At 39.9% G+C, this 18,993-nt stretch overlaps 1 non-coding gene and 1 pseudogene across 1 annotated transcript; both read right to left on the bottom strand.

Moving 5' to 3' along the window:
• Window positions 1-2,461: 2,461 nt before the first annotated feature.
• LOC130937035 (small nucleolar RNA R71) lies at window positions 2,462-2,565 on the bottom strand. The gene has a single exon (XR_009068273.1). It is a non-coding gene; the product is annotated as a small nucleolar RNA R71 (small nucleolar RNA).
• A 15,611-nt stretch (window positions 2,566-18,176) lies between these two features.
• LOC130938587 (small nucleolar RNA R71) lies at window positions 18,177-18,271 on the bottom strand (annotated as a pseudogene).
• Window positions 18,272-18,993: the final 722 nt, after the last annotated feature.

Below are 18,993 nucleotides of genomic sequence, written 5' to 3'. Positions count from 1 at the left end.
GCGTTTTGCATTTCCACGTTTAAGCTCCAGTTTAAGCTTAAACTGGAGCTTAAACGTGTTCGACCCAATTTTCCTCCAGGGGTTGCTTTCCTCATTTCCACGTTTAAGCTCCAGTTTAAGCTTAAACTGGAGCTTAAACGTGTTCGACCATTTCACACTCCAGGATTGCTTTCTTCCATTCCCACGTTTAAGCTTCAGTTTAACCTTAAACTGAAGCTTAAACGTGTTCGACAATTTTACCTCCTGGAAGTGTCTGGCGTTTAAGTTGAAGTTTAAGCTCAAACTTCAACTTAAACGCCACTAATTGAAAATGTTTCTGGGCCAAAGATATTGCAGTTTAAGTTAGCATTTGAGCACAAGCATTAACTTAAACATATTCTGGTATGAAACCCAATTGAATATCATGGTTTATGGGATTGGGCCTGAAGAATTGATGAGTCTGGAATTTCAATTTGTTGAGTCATGTGTCATTACTTGATTATCACTAAGTTGGCTCAATGAATATTGCAGAATTGGATCAGCAGCCTCATCAGGATTATGGATCATAAACCCAAGGCAAAAGGAAATCAGGAAAAGGCCTCAAAGCCCAAGAAACACAACAGAAGCTCAATTTAGAAAGTGTATAAATAAGATAGAATTTAAGTTTGAGAGGAGACACTGGGAACTTTTGATCATTTTGCTAGTTTTCATCTTTTTGTAATTGAATTCGGAGCTATGACTCACTAAACCCCTTTCATTGGGTTAGGGAGCTCTATTGTAATTCAATGAATCAATAATAGTTTTTATCTTCTTCTTCAATCTTTTCTCTTGAATTTTGTTAGAAAGCTTCTCGATCTAATTCCATTGGTTAGTTGTCTTGGGAAAGAAACTATCCATAATTGGAATCCTTTGGAACCTTGGAAAAGGAATGGAGGATTGATGCTAGAGAAGCTTTCTCACAGTGAATTGGATTGGGGTTTGGATGGATATTGTGACATGTAATCCTACCAAATTGTGGTTCATGAAACTGTGTGGTATAATCAGTGATCGAGCATCATCTCTTCTTATGAACATTTAAACCAAGGGATTGGGAATCTATTTGTTTTTAGAGAGAATTGGTGAGCCAAGGGATTGGGATCCAATCATATAAGATTGCCAAGCAAAATTCAATGAATGCATTGGTTGAGGAAGGGATAAAAATGTTTTGATTCGGAGATCTCAATATCTCCTAAAACCCAATGAATTCCCCATTTCTGATCTACCACTTTCTCTTTACATTCTGCAATTAAATTCATGCAATCACCCCGATCCCCTTTTAATTTCAGCAATTTAGCTTCTCTCTCTTTAATTCATGCAATTTAAGATTCTGCACTTTTAATTTCTTGCCATTTACGTTTCCCGCCAACTTTACATTCCACAATTCTCATCTAAATCTTGATTCCGCTCAACTGGAACACACTTCTAATCCGAATTGCTCACTCAACCAATCCTTGTGGGATTCGACCTCACTCTATTGTGAGTTTTTACTTGACGATAACCGGTGCACTTACCGGAAGGAATTTTTGCCGATCGTGTAATTTCCTAAAATCGTAGCTATCAAGTTTATAGCACATCAAGTTTATGGCGCCGTTGCCGGGGATTGGTTTTCAATTGACAATTCTCAAATTGGAAGTTAACTAGATTGAGCATTTTTCTTGTTTTGTTAATTCAGTTCAAGTTACTTGTTGAATTTTTAATTTCTGCACTCTGTTACTTGTTTTCTTTCTTTATGCCTTTAAATTCAAGCAACTAACTCACTGACCCACTAACTATTTGAATTAATTCCTCAATTGCTCTAACCATACTCTTCCATTAACTAAGAGTATTCACTTGTTTATTGCCTGTGCTGTGTTCTTGTATGACAGGTAGGAGAAAAGAGACATCAACTCATCCATATACCGAACCAGAGAGGACCCTTCATAAACTTAGAAGGGAAGCAAGAGGGAAGAGAGTACTGGGAGAAGAAGAATCTGAAGGAGAATCTGAGGACAATTTTGAGGAAGCTCTAGATCTCAACATGGATAGAGAAGTTCACAACCATGAGAGAGCTGATGGAAACAATGCCATTCCCGAGAGGAGGGTTCTTGGTTCATACATAAACCCAACCTCTGGGAATTGTGGTAGCAGCATTCAGAAACCACCCATTCAGGCCAACAATTTTGAACTTAAACCACAGCTAATATCACTGGTGGAGGACCATTGTTCATTTGGTGGGAGTGCTAATGAAGATCCAAACCAACATCTCACAAAATTCCTGAGAATTTGCGACACTGTGAAGTCCAATGGAGTCCAGGAAGATGCCTATAAACTGCTCTTGTTCCCATTTTCACTTAGGGACAAGGTAGCTAAGTGGCTGGAATCATTCCCAAGGGGAAGCCTAACAACCTGGGATGAGGTGGAAAGCAAATTTCTGGCACGTTTCTACCCCCCACAAAAGGTCAATAGGCTTCGATCTGAGGTTCAGACTTTTAGACAACAAGATGGTGAAACTCTCTACGAGGCATGGGAGAGGTTCAAGGAGTTGACAAGGAAATGCCCACCAGACATGTTCCATGACTGGGTGCAATTGCATATTTTCTATGATGGACTTTCTTATGAATCAAGGAAGGCTATAGACCATTCATCAGGAGGTTCATTGAACAGGAAAAAGACTGTGGAAGAAGCCATTGAAGTGATTGAGACAGTGGCTGAGAATGAGTACTACTATGCTTCAGAGAGACACAACACTAAGGGAGTCATGGAGCTGAACCATGTTGATACAATTCTAGCCCAAAACAAGGTGTTTGCCAAGCAACTAGCAGAGCTCACCAGGAAATTAGGAACAAATCAAGTGGCTGCAATACACACACAAGATCAAGAGGAGGTAAGCACTGAAGGAGGTGATTGGGAAGAGGCCAACTATGTGGGAAATCAACAAAGGCAACCATATGATCCACATTCCAACACTTACAACCCAGGCTGGAAAAACCACCCAAACTTTGGGTGGGGAAACCAGCAAACCCAATCACAAAACCACAAACCTTACAACCCCAACCAACATAACAATTCCACATACCAAAACTCCAACCAAAGATCATACCAAGCCACACAAAACACTTACTCCCAACCACCATATCATGGCCAAAATAATCAACCTGCCCAACCTAATCCGAACCAACAATTTCAAGATCAATTAAACAGGATAGAAGGAATGCTTGCAAACATGGGTCAGGACATAAGTGAGTTGAAAAGCTTTAGTGGTGATGTGAGATCTACCTTAAGGAACCATGGTGAAAAACTCAAGAGGATGGAGTCTCGAGTAGGAGAGCTATCTCAACAGGCCCCCAAGTCAACTGCAGTGTTCCCTAGTGACACAGAAAAGAATCCTAAAAGGGAACAAAAGGGAGTGAGATGGGAAGAATGCAAGGCCATCACCATATTGAAGGAAGTCTCAGAAGAAGAAGGAATCAGACCCTCAGAACAGGAGCCAGAAATCTTGAAGGAAGGTGTGGAAGAAGCTAAGCAGGAAAGTAAAACTGAGCAAGCCAAGGAACTGCAAAATAAAGGCATGCTGGAAACATACCAACCAAAAGCACCATTTCCTCAAAGGTTAGGAGGAGGTGAAAAAGGGAAAACATATTCAAGGTTTTTAGAGATATTTAAGTCTCTCCATATCAATATTCCCTTTCTTGAGATTCTCCAGCAGATGCCTACACATATCAAGTATTTGAAGGAATTGCTGAGCAAGAAAAGAGTTTTGAAGGGAGGACAAACTGTAATAATGAACAAAGAATGCAGTGCCCTCATCAAGAAGGACATAGTCTCTAAGAAAACAGACCCAGGAAGTTTTCATATCCCCTGCATCATAGGGGAAACAAAAATTGACAGAGGATTCTGTGATCTAGGAGCTAGCATAAATGTGATGCCTCTGACTCTTATGAAGAGGCTACAACTGAATGAGGTGAGATCCACTGATGTAATCATACAACTGGCTGACAAAACTCAGAAGCAAGCTGAAGGGGTAGTTGAGAATGTGCTGGTGAAAGTGGGAAATTATTTCTTCCCCACAGACTTTGTCATTTTGGACATGGAGGAAAGCTACCTACACCCTATCATTCTGGGAAGGCCATTTCTAGCCACTGCTAGAGCGCTCATAGATGTAGAACAAGGGGAGCTAATTTTGAGAATACATGATGAACAGCTCATTTTCCATGTTTTCAAACCTGCATCTGAGCCTGAACCAGAACCTGAAAGGCCTAAGGATGATAGTAGCCATCTGTGTTTGGAGGAAAGCAACCCAGCAGCTGAAACTCTGAAACAGTCCTTGGAAAGTAAACAAGAATTGCAAGAGTTAAAGCCACAAGAATCAATAGAAACAGCTCCGAAGGATCCTCCTGACATAAGGGTCAATGAAGAAATCCTCAAGAGAGAGGGAAGAATTGTAAAGAAATTGCCAAGAGGGTGGAGAAACAAGAAAATTTCCACTGAAGGTTTCTCTCCGGGAGATAAAGTGATATCAAGTCATTATCTGCCAATCCCACCTGGCCTCAAAACCATTCCTTCCCAGCTCCCTCAAGTGTTCACAATCAGGAAAGTTCTTTCTATGGAACATTTGGAAATCATGAAGGAATCAAATGGGGACGTTTTCATAGTGAGAGGAGAGGACATCAAGCACTACAATCCACCCTAACAAGGGACAACCGTCAAGCTAGTGACGTTAAAGAAGCGCTTCATGGGAGGCAACCCATGTTTTAGTATCCTTACTCTTTATTGTTTTGCTTTGCATCTAATAAAGCATGGTTTCTTATGCATGAACTTGAATCCTCAGGACAACTGTTGATAAGGTGCACTAAACATTGCATGTAAAATACAATTGGTCTCTAAGTTTGGTGTGCCTGAAAGCACCCCAAATCTTACTCAAATTGTATTCAATCTTTCATTTAAGGTGCACAACCAAACATTAAGTTTGGTGTTCCTCTTTGAACACAGTTAATGAAAAGCAAGAAGTTCCTCTGGATTTAGAAATTCATGACAAGTATACCATTTGCATGTTTTAATACTTTGATTTCAATTACTTTAGGTAGTAAAATTGTTTAGGATCAAAGAGCCAAAGTGACTATGATTTATTAGAATTATGCACATTCATTAAGGACAACCAACATGTATTTCATGTCATCAGGAGACATTACCAAACACTAAGTTTGGTGTCCAGTAATAAGTGTGCATACATACAAGAGTCACGGCTATAAGCTCATAAAGTCAAGCATTGATTTACAATTCAAAAAGAAGGAAAAACATGTGCAAGTACTATTCATTATTCACATGGACCGAAAAAAAAATGATAGCAAAGTTGTTTGTTTGTGCAGGTACAAAAGGAAAGATAAGAATGGATGAAAAAGACAAAGGGGGAGGTACGGTGCTTGGTCAAAAAGGGAGTTCACAAGTCTTTGAAACTGACACATGGGAAAAGGAAGTTCTGCATGAAAAGATAGCTACATGTACAACTTAATACACCCAGAATACTTCCAAGAATGTTAAAAGCAATTCGTCTTTCTCCATAATTCATATATTTACCATCAAGCCATACTTCACAACTCACCCTAGCCGTCCATGTTTTCACTTGCATGCACTATAAAGAACCACTTGGGGAACGAGTTCCACACCACCAAATCTCCTTCTTGCACATATTCTTTCATCATAGCATAACTACCTCTTGCCGAAAATAACCTCACCACACTTCTAACAACATTTTCATACTTCACCTTGTCAACCTTAGCTTGTCACTTGCCAAAACTAAAGAACCAATGGCAGCATCATCTAGCCACAAAAGAAGAAATGACAAGCAGCCAATGGAGGAGGAAAGGGAATTTGATGCATGGAAATACAAATCAGTTTTCCATGAGATTCAGGCCGAATGGATGAGACCTAAAAAGATACTAGCTGAGATTCCCTTTGACCTTGGAAAGGAGGAGTTCCCAAGTGTTTGGGAGAAGATCAAAAAGAGGAAGTGGGAGCTTCTGACTAAGCCAATCACTAAAATCAACATCAACCTGGTGAAGGAGTTTTATGCAAATGCAGTGAGGGAGGATCCAACCGAGGAACCTACATACAAAAGCTATGTGAGAGGGGTGGAAGTTGACTTCAGCCCCAAGGCAATCATGAAAACTCTTGGCCTGAAAAACATACGTTTCAGCCAAGCAAGTTATGAGGATAGGATGATAGGAGAACCTGACTATCAGACTATTGCTGAAGACCTTTGTGCCATCAGAGCTGAATGGGTGAGAAAAACAAAAGGGGCTCCAAGAGTCTTGAGAAGGGGAGACCTAACACCTGAAGCTAAAGGGTGGTATGCAATAGTTAGGAGATCCATCCTACCCACTGCAAACTCTTCAGAAATAACCCCTAAAAGAGCCGTCTTGCTACATTGCATTATGGTGGGAGGAGAGATCAAAGTTCATAAACTCATTGCTGAACAGATACAAAAGTTTAGTGAGAAAAGTGAAGCTGACTCCTGGCTCCACTTCCCTAGCACCATCATCAGACTATGCATCGAGGCCCAAGTACCACTTGAAGATGCAAGACCTAATTGGCTACATCCTGGAATGGCCATGACTGCTCACAGAATGACTCTTGGCCCAATTGCTCCAAGACATACAAAAAGAAGAAATGAAGAAGCAGAGCAAGAAGCAGAGCAAGAAGAGCAAGAAGAGTAAGAAGAGCAAAGAAATCCAGAAAGAAGGCAACAAGTTCCCAGAGACCCCATGGATATGAGCAGAATGCAGGAAATCATAGAAGGAATGTCTCAACAATACATGAGGTCTCAAGAGAGGCAAGAGGACTTTCACCTAAAAATGATGGACATGCAAAGGAACTTTGAATCAAGATTCCTAGATCTGCAAAGGGAACAGAATTTACAATTACAGGAATCCCTCAGCCACATATGCCAACACCAAGATGACAATATCTTGGAAATCAAGGAAGCCACCACTTTGCAGAATGCAAGATATGCAGTTCAAGCTGATTACAACATCAGTTCTCAAATCAAGCTTAACTACATAGGGGAACATCTACACAAGATGGACCCAGCATTCCCAGCTTTTGATGAGTATTTCAAGGGGAGAAAAGAAGGAGAAATAAACAAGGCAGTGATCCTTGAAAAAGGAGTGGAAGAAACAATGAAAAAAGCTGGATTCTGGACAAAGCTCATAAGAAAAGACAAAGGAAGTACAAGTGGTCAAAGAGAGACAAGAAGCAAGAAGAAACAGGACCCCAAGAATCAAGAAGAACCAAGCAACAAATGAGAGGTGGTCTTGTTCCTTAAATATCAAATAATAGTTTGCGCATTGTCTTTATGAGCTTTCTTTCATTTTAAGTCATTTAAGTTTTATGTGAAATTTCTAGTATGTTTGTCTGTTTACTGCTTTGAATAAAGTGAATGCCTAGATGTTTGGATATAACTTCACCTTCTTAAACAAATGCTTGCCATGCTTGTTCTGTTTCTAAAAAAAAATAAATAAATAAAAGAAAAGTTTGAACAAAAGTAACTTGGCTCAATTAGTGACAAATCAAGTAGAATTAAGTGGTGGTATGCATGCTTGATTGTTTAGTCAGATCACTGGAAATTGAGTGTAGAATTATCATTTTTTGTGTAGAAGTTTGAATACTGTCTATGGATCTTGATGAATAAATGTCTTTGGCCATGAAAAAGAAAGAAAAAGAAGAAGAAAAAAGCCACTGAAAAAGGGCAACCAAAAAAAATTAAGAAAATAAGCTAGGCACCAATGGTTTGAACTTCTGAGACAAATGCCTGTGGTGTTTCTGTATTAAGGATATGATTGGATGAATAGGTTCTGAGGAGTGTTTCAACACTTGGTAACTTGGGTTAACTAACCCGGGATTATCAACCAAAAGTCCATTATCAAGAGCAACCTAAATACAAAACATTTAGTCACACAAAGAGGTGCTGGGCACCAATGTCTCAAGAAGAAATGTGAACTAAAATGCCTGTAGTGGATATGTGTAGTGCACTGATAAGAAAAAGAAAATGCCAAAGGCTTGTGCAACACATGACACTGAGCAAACAAGGAGCAAAGGAGCTCTAAGAAAAAGAAAAACAAAGAAGGGAAAAGTGCCAAGGACATAATAATAACAAGAGGCCATAGCAGTGTTTGATGGATGCAATGAAAAAGTGATAATCTTACCTGACAAGAATGAAAAAGTGATGCTGCAACTTTCTGCATAAAACCCTTCTGATGAACTTCAAGTGCTTGCTAATATAGCCAATGTAATTGCTTTCTGTTTCATACTTTCTTCTCAAATAACTCAGGACTTGCTTAGGGACAAGCAAGTATTAAGTTTGGTGTTGTGATGCCAAGGCATCTTAGGCTAGTTTCACTAGCATTTTTCTATTAATTTTAGTTGTTTTATGCATTTTCTTGAGCTTAAAGTAACCAAGAATGGTTAAATGAATAACAAAGCAATAAACCATCCAAACAGTATGATTTTGATGCAAATTTCATGAGTTTTTAGTTATATTACTTGAATGCTATGAATGAAAGATTTCTCATGAAATTTTGCAAGACTTTGATGCAGTTGTTTGGATGATTTCAGGGAAGAAGAGGCTAGGCAAGGAAGCAACAAAATCAATAAAGGAAGCTTGAATATCACATGTGGAGTTTAAGCTCCAGTTTAAGCTTAAACTGGAGCTTAAACGCCAAAATCATGAAAGCTGAGGAAAGGCTGAAAGTGGCGTTTAACCTCCAGTTTAACCTTAAACTGGAAGTTAAACGCCAGAATTGAAAGCACCAGGGAGCCATTTCCACGTTTAAGCTCCAGTTTAACCTTAAACTGGAGCTTAAACGTGTTCGACCATTCTCCTCCAGGGTTGCGTTTTGCATTTCCACGTTTAAGCTCCAGTTTAAGCTTAAACTGGAGCTTAAACGTGTTCGACCCAATTTTCCTCCAGGGGTTGCTTTCCTCATTTCCACGTTTAAGCTCCAGTTTAAGCTTAAACTGGAGCTTAAACGTGTTCGACCATTTCACACTCCAGGATTGCTTTCTTCCATTCCCACGTTTAAGCTTCAGTTTAACCTTAAACTGAAGCTTAAACGTGTTCGACAATTTTACCTCCTGGAAGTGTCTGGCGTTTAAGTTGAAGTTTAAGCTTAAACTTCAACTTAAACGCCACTAATTGAAAAGGTTTCTGGGCCAAAGATATTGCAGTTTAAGTTTGCATTTGAGCACAAGCATTAACTTAAACATACTCTGGTATGAAACCCAATTGAATATCATGGTTTATGGGATTGGGCCTGAAGAATTGATGAGTCTGGAATTTCAATTTGTTGAGTCATGTGTCATTACTTGATTATCACTAAGTTGGCTCAATGAATGTTGCAGAATTGGATCAGCAGCCTCATCAGGATTATGGATCATAAACCCAAGGCAAAAGGAAATCAGGAAAAGGCCTCAAAGCCCAAGAAACACAACAGAAGCTCAATTTAGAAAGTGTATAAATAAGATAGAATTTAAGTTTGAGAGAAGACACTGGGAACTTTTGATCATTTTGCTAGTTTTCATCTTTTTGTAATTGAATTCGGAGCTATGACTCACTAAACCCCTTTCATTGGGTTAGGGAGCTCTATTGTAATTCAATGAATCAATAATAGTTTTTATCTTCTTCTTCAATCTTTTCTCTTGAATTTTGTTAGAAAGCTTCTCGATCTAATTCCATTGGTTAGTTGTCTTGGGAAAGAAACTATCCATAATTGGAATCCTTCGGAACCTTGGAAAAGGAATGGAGGATTCATGCTAGAGAAGCTTTCTCACAGTGAATTGGATTGGGGTTTGGATGGATATTGTGACATGTAATCCTACCAAATTGTGGTTCATGAAACTGTGTGGTATAATCAGTGATCGAGCATCATCTCTTCTTATGAACATTTAAACCAAGGGATTGGGAATCTGTTTGTTTTTAGAGAGAATTGGTGAGCCAAGGGATTGGGATCCAATCATATAGATTGCCAAGCAAATTCAATGAATGCATTGGTTGAGGAAGGGATAAAAATGTTTTGATTCGGAGATCTCAATATCTCCTAAAACCCAATGAATTCCCCATTTCTGATCTACCACTTTCTCTTTACATTCTGCAATTAAATTCATGCAATCACCCCGATCCCCTTTTAATTTTAGCAATCTAGCTTCTCTCTCTTTAATTCATGCAATTTAAGATTCTGCACTTTTAATTTCTTGCCATTTACGTTTCCCGCCAACTTTACATTCCACAATTCTCATCTAAATCTTGATTCCGCTCAACTAGAACACACTTCTAATCCGAATTGCTCACTCAACCAATCCTTGTGGGATTCGACCTCACTCTATTGTGAGTTTTTACTTGACGATAACCGGTGCACTTGCCGGAAGGAATTTTTGCCGATCGTGAAATTTCCTAAAATCATAGCTATCAAGTTTATAGCACATCAGCAGTACTAAGGACGCTTCATCTGAAGAAGAAGCTTATGATCCTGAGAACCCTTCAATGGAAGAGGTGAATTACATGGGAGAACCCTATGGAAACACCTATAATCCATCATGGAGAAATCATCCAAATCTCTCATGGAAGGATCAACAGAGACCTCAACAAGGTTTCAAATACAATAATGGTGGAAGAAACAGGTTTGGCAATGGCAAGCCTTTTTCATCATCTTCTCAGCAACAGACAGAGAATTCTAAGTAGAGCCACTCTAACTTAGCAACCATGGTCTCTGATCTAATCAAACCCACTCAAAGTTTCATGACTGAAACAAGGTCCTCCATTAGAAACTTGGAGGCACAAGTGGGTCAGCTGAGTAAGAAAGTTACTGAACTCCCTCCTAGTACTCTTTCAAGCAATACAGAAGAGAATCCAAAAGGAGAGTGTAAGGCCATTAACATGGCCGAATTCGGAGAGGAGAAAGAGGCAGTGAGCGCCACTGAGGAAGACCTCAATGGACGTCCACTAGCCTCCAATGAGTTCCCTAATGAGGAACCATGGGAATCTGAGGCTCACACTGAGACCATAGAGATTCCATTGGATTTACTTCTGCCATTCATGAGCTCTTATGAGTATTCTTCCTCTGAAGAGGATGAAGATGTCACTGAAGAGCAAGTTGCTAAGTACCTTGGAGCAATCATGAAGCTAAATGACAAGTTATTTGGTAATGAGACATGGGAGGATGAACCCCCTTTGCTCACCAAAGAACTGGATGACTTGATTAGGTAGAGATTACCTCAAAAGAGACAGGACCCTGGGAAGTTCTCAATACCTTGTACCATAGGCACCATGACCTTTGAGAAGGCTCTGTGTGACCTAGGGTCAAGCATAAACCTCATGCCTCTCTCTGTAATGGAGAAGATAGGGATCTTTGAGGTGCAAGCTGCAAGAATCTCACTAGAGATGGCAGACAATTCAAGAAAACAAGCTTATGGACTTGTAGAAGATGTTCTGGTAAAGGTTGAAGACCATTACTTCCCTGCTGATTTCATAGTCCTAGAGACTGGGAAGTGCATGAATGAATCCATCATCCTTGGCAGACCCTTCCTAGCCACAGCAAAGGCTGTGATTGATGTTGACAGAGGAGAATTGATCATTCAAGTGAATGAAGAATCCTTTGTGTTTAAGACTCAAGGATACCCCTCTATAACCATGGAGAGGAAGCATGAAGAGCTTCCCTCAAAACAGAGTCAAACACTAAGTTTGGTGTTGGGAGGCCACAACCAACTTCTAAGTTTGGTGTTGAACCCCCACATTCAAACTCTAAGTTTGGTGTTGGGAGGTTCCAACATTGCTCTGAACATCTGTGAGGCTCCATGAGAGCCCACTATCAAGCTATTGACATTAAAGAAGCGCTTGTTGGGAGGCAACCCAATGTTATATTTATCTATTTTCCTTTGTTATTTTATGTTGTTCTTTTATAGTTTGATGATCATGGGAAGTCACAAAATCAATTGAAAAAGCAAAAACAACATGAAAAATAGAAAGAAAAACAGCACACCCTGGAGGAAAATTTGCTGGCATTTAAACGCCAGTGAAGATAGCAAAATGGGCGTTTAACGCCCAGTCTGGCACCATTCTGGGCGTTTAACGCCAGAAAGGGGCACCAGACTGGCGTTTAACGCCAGGAATGGGCACCAAGCTGGCGTTAAACGCCAGAAATGGGCAACAGCCTGGCGTTTAACGCCAGGATTGGCAGAAGGAGCATTTTTGCTCGCCACTTGGTGCAGGGATGAATTAACACCTCAGGATCTGTGGACCCCACAGGATCCCCACCTACCCCACCACTCTCTCTCTTCTTCACCCATTCACCAATCACCTCAATACCTCTTCCCCAAAAACCCTTCACCTATCAAATCCCACCATTCCCTTCACCACTCACATTCATCCTTCATAAAACCCCCCACCTACCTCCCAAACCCACCCATAATGGCCGAACCTAACCCCTCTCTCCACCCCTATATAAACCCATCTTCACTCCTTCATTTTCACACAACCTACACACTACTTCTCCCCCTTGGCCGAAAAACAAAGCCACCTCTATCTCCTCTATTTCTTCTTCTTCTACTCTCTTCTTTCTTCTTTTACTCGAGGACGAGCAAACCTTCTAAGTTTGATGTGGTAAAAGCATTGCTTTTTGTTTTTTCATAACCATTTATGGCACCTAAGGCCGGAGAAACCTCTAGAAAGAGGAAAGGGAAGGCAAAAGCTTCCACCTCCGAGTCATGGGAAATGGAAAGATTCATCTCAACGGTGCATCAAGACCACTTCCATGAAGTTGTGGCCATGAAGAAGGTGATCCCCGAGTTCCCTTTCAAACTCAAAAAGAGTGAATATCCGGAGATCCGACATGAGATCCGAAGAAGAGGTTGGGAAGTTCTTACCAACCCCATTCAACAAGTCAGAATCTTAATGGTTCAAGAGTTCTATGTCAATGCATGGATCACCAAGAACCATGATCAAAGTGTGAACCCGGACCCAAAGAATTGGCTTACAATGGTTCGGGGGAAATGCTTAGATTTTAGTCCGAAAAATGTAAGGTTGGCATTCAACTTGCCCATGATGCAAGGAGATGAACACCCTTACACTAGAAGGGTCAACTTTGATCAAAGGTTGGACAAGTCCTCATAGACATTTGTGAAGAGGGTGCTCAATGAAAGAGAAATTCAAAAGGAAAGCCGGTTCAACTGAGAAGGCATGACCTCAAGCCCGTGGCTAGGGGATGGTTGGAGTTTATCTAATGCTCAATTATTCCCACTAACAACCGGTCTAAAGTTACTATAGACCGGGCTATCATGATTTATAGCATCATGATTGGAGAGGAAGTAGAAGTTCATAAGGTTATATCCCAAGAACTTTATAAGGTGGCGGACAAGTCCTCTACCTTGGCAAGGTTAGCCTTCCCTCATCTTATTTGTCACCTCTGTAATTCAGTTGGAATTAACATAAAGGGAGACATCCTCATTGATGAGGACAAGCCCATCACTAAGAAGTGGATAGAGTAAACAAGAGATCCAACTCATGGACATGAGGAAATTCCTCATCATCCCTGAGATACCTCAAGGGATGCACTTTCCTCCACAAAACTATTGGGAGCAAATCAATACCTCCCTAGGAGAATTGAGTTCCAACATGGGACAACTAAGGGTGGAGCACCAAGAACATTCCATCCTCCTCCATGAAATTAGAGAAGATCAAAGAATCATGAGAGAGGAGCAACAAAGGCAAGGAAGAGACATTGAGGAGCTCAAGCACTCCATAAGATCTTCAAGAGGAAGAACAAGCCGCCATCACTAAGGTGGACCCGTTCTTTAATTTCCTTGTTCTTTATTTTCCTGTTTTTCGAATTTTTATGCTTATGTTTATCTATGCTTGTGTCTTATTACATGATCATTAGTGTCTTAGTGTCTATGCCTTAAAGTTATGAATGTCCTATGAATCCATCACCTTTCTTAAATGAAAAATGTTCTTAATTAAAAAAAAGAAGAATTGCATGAATTTTGAATTTTATAACAGATTAACTATTTTGATGTGGTGGCAATACTTTGACTTCTGAATGTATGCTTGAACAGTGCATATGTCTTTTGAATTTGTTGTTCATGAATGTTGGCTCTTGAAAGAATGATGAAAAAAGGAGACATGTTACTGAGGATCTGAAAAATCATAAAAATGATTCTTGAAGCAAAAAAAAGCAGTGAATAAAAAAAAAGGAGAGATTATGTGCGAAAAAAAAAGAGAGAAAGCAAGCAGAAAAAGCCAACAGCCCTTTAAACCAAAAGGCAAGGGTAAAAATAAAGTCGTGATCCAAGGCAAAAAAAAAAAGAATGTGCTTAAGAACCCTGGACACCTCTAATTGGGGACTCTAGCAAAGTTGAGTCACAATCTGAAAAGGTTCGCCCAGTTATGTGTCTGTGGCATGTATATATCCGGTGGTAATACTGGAAGACAGAGTGCTTTGGGCCACGGCCAAGACTCATAAAGTAGATGTGTTCAAGAATCAACATACTTAACTAGGAGAATCAATAACACTATCTGGATTCTGAGTTCCTATAGAAGCCAATTATTCTGAATTTCAAAGGATAGAGTGAGATGCCAAAACTCTTCAGAGGCAAAAAGCTAAAAGCCCCGCTCATCTAATTAATACTGATCTTCATAGATGTTTTTGGAATTCATTGTATATTCTCTTCTTTTTATCCTAATTGATTTTCAGTTGCTTGGGGACAAGCAACAATTTAAGTTTGGTGTTGTGATGAGCGGATAATTTATATGCTTTTTGGCATTGTTTTTAGTATGTTTTAGTTATTTTTTATTATATTTTTGTTAGTTTTTATTTAAAATTCACTTTTCTGGACTTTACTATGAGTTTGTGTGTTTTTCTGTGATTTCAGGTATTTTCTGGCTGAAATTGAGGGACCTGAGCAAAAATCTGATTCAGAGGCTGAAAAGGACTGCAGATGCTGTTGGATTCTGACCTCCCTGCACTCGAAGTGGATTTTCTAGAGCTACAGAAACCCAATTGGCATGATCTCAATTGCGTTGGAAGGTAGACATCCTGGGCTTTCCAGCAATGTATAATAATTCATACTTTGCCCGAGATTTAATGGCCCAAACCGGCGTTCCAAATTAGCTTAAAACTGCCCGGCGTTAAACGCCAGAACTGGCACAAGAATGGGAGTTAAACGCCCAAACTGGCACAAAAGCTGGCGTTTAACTCCAAGCGAAGTCTCTACATGAAAATGCTTCAATGCTCAGCCCAAGCACACACCATGTGGGCCCGTAAGTGGATTTTTATGTCATTTACTCATCTTTGTAAACCCTAAGCTACTAGTTCTCTACAAATAGGACCTTTTACTATTGTATTATCATCTTTTTGATCACTTTAGATCTTAAGATCATCTTTAGACGTCTAGTTCTTAAATCATTGGGAGGCTGGCCATTCGGCCATGCCTGAACCTTATTCTTATGTAATTTCAACGGTGGAGTTTTTACACACCATAGATTAAGGTGTGGAGCTCTGCTGTACCTCGAGTATTAATGAAATTACTATTGTTCTTCCATTCAATTTGGCTTATTCTTGTTCTAAGATATCACTTGTTCCTCAACTTGATGAATGTGATGATCCGTGACACTCATCATCATTCTCACCTATGAACGTGTGCCTGACAACCACCTCCGTTCTACCTTAGATTGAGTGGATATCTCTTGGATCCCTTAATCGGAATCTTCGTGGTATAAGCTAGAATTGATGGCGGGATTCAAGAGAATCCGGAAGGTCTAAACCTTGTCTGTGGTATTCTGAGTAGGATTCAAGGATTGAATGACTGTGACGAGCTTCAAACTCGCGATTGTGGGGCGTTAGTGACAGACGCAAAAGAATCACTGGATTCTATTCCGACATGATCGAGAATCGACAGATGAATAGCCGTGCTGTGACAGAGCGCGTTGAACATTTTCACTGTGAGGACGGGACTGTAGCCACTGACAATGGTGATGCCCAACATACAGCTTGCCATGGAAAGGAGTAAGAAGGATTGGATGAAGACAGTAGAAAAGCAGAGAGACGGAAGGGACAAAGCATCTCCATACGCTTATCTGATATTCTCACCAATGAATTACATAAGTATCTCTATCTTTATTTTATGTTTTATTTATCTTTTAATCATTAATCCTCCATAACCATTTGAATCCGCCTGACTGAGATTTACAAGATGACCATAGCTTACTTCATACCAACAATCTCCGTGGGATCGACCTTGACTCGCGTATGGTTTATTACTTGGACGACCCAGTGCACTTGCTGGTTAGTTGTGCGAAGTTGTGATAAAGAGTTGAGATTGCAATTGAGCGTACCATGTTGATGGCGCCATTGATGATCACAATTTCGTGCACCAACTACACTCTGTATATTTTACTTTTCTGTAACTTCTAGAGTTAGAGTGTATCTTTCTTCTTCTTCATTTCCATTTTCAAGAGCTATGAACAACTAAACCCCTTTCATTGGGTTAGGGAGCTCTGTTGTAATTTGATGGATCAATCATAGTTTTCATTATTCTTCTTCTTTCTTTTCTCTTGATCTTACTAGAAAGCTTTCGATCTTCATCTAATTAGATTGTTATCTTGGGAAAGAAACTCTCCATAATTGGATCTCCTCTGAGCCTTGGAAAAGGGATGAGGAGATCATGCTAGAAATGCTTTCTCATGTTGGACCAAATTGGGGTTTGGATGGGTATAGTGACATATAACCCTACCAACACTTTGATTTAGAAATACATGTGGTATAATCAGTGACCATACATCATCTCTTCTCATGAGCAATTAAATCAAGGAATTGGGCAATTGTTCAAGTTTAGAGAGATTGGATTGCCAAGGAATTGGGATTCAATCACTTAAGATTGCCAAGGAGATCAATGAATGCATTGATTAAGGAAGAGATGAGAATGAACTTGATCCGGAGAATGCAATACCTCCTGAACCCAATGATTTCCCCATTTCTGATCTTACCCATTCTCTTTACTTTCTATCATTTACTTTCATGCTAATCACCCTAATTCTCCATTTAAGATTCTGCACTTTATTTTCAGTCATTTACTTTCCCGCCATTTAATTTTCTGCAATTCTATATCTACTTTCTGCTTAGCTTAACTAGAGCATTCTTCCAATTAAAATTGCTTGACCAATCAATCTCTATGGGATTCGACCTCACTCTATTGTGAGTTTTTACTTGACGACAATTCGGTATACTTACCGAAGGAAATTTGTTGAGAGACAAATTCCCATGCATCAAGTTTATGGCGCTGTTGCCGGGGATTGATTTTGAATCAACAATGATTAAGTTGGAAGATCACTAGATTGAGCAATTTTTTTTCTTTTGTTCATTTTGTTTAGCTGTTTACTTTCAATTACAGTTACTTCTTCCCTTTCCTTATCTCCCCTTTTATTTTCCCGCATTATTTATAATTCTGTTCACTAACCCACTAACTGTTTGACAATTTGCACCATTCACACTAACAACCACTTTAACCATTATAATTTCTGCAATTTCTTTCTTGCTGTGAGCTGTGCTGGTTGTATGACAGGTAGAAGAAGCGAAGCTTCAATACCCTTTGATTCTGAACCTGAGAGGACCCTCCTTAGAAAAAGGAGGGAAGCGAGAGGCAAAAGAGTTGTTGGAGCAGAGGAAGAGGAGGAATTCTTCGAAACAATCATGGAGGATAACCATGAAGGAGCAGCTCATAATCATGCCAGAGATGGCCATGTGAATCATGCTGAGCCAGGAAGAAGGGTTCTAGGATCTTACATCAACCCAGACCCAGGCAACTGTGGAAGCAGCATCCAAAAGCCAACCATACATGCTAACAACTTTGAGCTAAAACCCCAGCTCATCACCCTTGTTCAGAACAACTGTTCATTTGGAAGAAGTGCCCAAGAAGACCCAAATCAACATTTAACCACCTTCCTAAGAATATGTGACACTGTGAAGTCTAATAGCGTCCACCCAGATGTTTACAGATTGCTCTTGTTCCCCTTTTCACTCAGGGACAAGGCGTCTAAATGGTGGAGTCTTTTCCAAAGGAGAGTTTAACAGCATGGGAAGATGTAGTGAACAAATTCTTGGCAAGGTTCTATCTTCCTCAAAGGATCAACAGGCTGAGAGCTGAGGTACAAACTTTCAGGTAACAAGATAGTGAAACTCTCTATGAAGCGTGGGAGAGGTTTAAGGATTTGACAAGAAGGTGCCCACCGGACATGTTCAATGAATGGGTACAGCTGCATATTTTCTATGAGGGACTCTCGTATGAATCAAAGAAGGCAGTGGACCACTCATCCGGAGGATCTTTGAACAAGAAGAAGACCATTGAAGAAGCCATAGATGTCATTGAGACTGTAGCTGAGAATGACTACTTCTATACTTCTGAGAGGAGCAACATTCGAGGTGTAATGGAACTGAACCATGTTGATGCACTACTAGCTCAGAACAAGATGATTGCCAAGCAACTAGCTGACCTTACAAAGCAAATGGAGAATAACCAAGTTGCAGCAGTCACCACACAATCATCAACCCAAGAATGAGTAAACACAGAGGAAGGAGGTTGATGAGCGGATAATTTATACGCTTTTTGGCATTGTTTTTAGGTAGTTTTTAGTAAGTTCAAGCTACTTTTAGGGATGTTTTCATTAGTTTTTATGTTAAATTCACATTTCTGGACTTTACTATGAGTTTGTGTGTTTTTCTGTGATTTCAGGTAATTTCTGACTGAAATTGAGGGACTTGAGCAAAACTCTGAAAAAGGCTGACAAAAGGACTGCTGATGCTGTTGGAATCTGACCTCCCTGCACTCGAAATGGATTTTCTGGAGCTACAGAACTCCAATTGGCGCGCTCTGAACGGTGTTGGAAATTAGACATCCAGGGCTTTCCAGAAATATATAATAGTCCATACTTTATTCTGAAATTGATGACGTAACTTG

This window comes from Arachis stenosperma, chromosome 6 (assembly GCF_014773155.1).
Source record: "Arachis stenosperma cultivar V10309 chromosome 6, arast.V10309.gnm1.PFL2, whole genome shotgun sequence".
Lineage (NCBI taxonomy): Eukaryota > Viridiplantae > Streptophyta > Magnoliopsida > Fabales > Fabaceae > Arachis > Arachis stenosperma.
The sequence above is the reverse complement of the archived record's forward strand: the minus strand, read 5'-3'. Positions and strand labels throughout refer to the sequence as shown.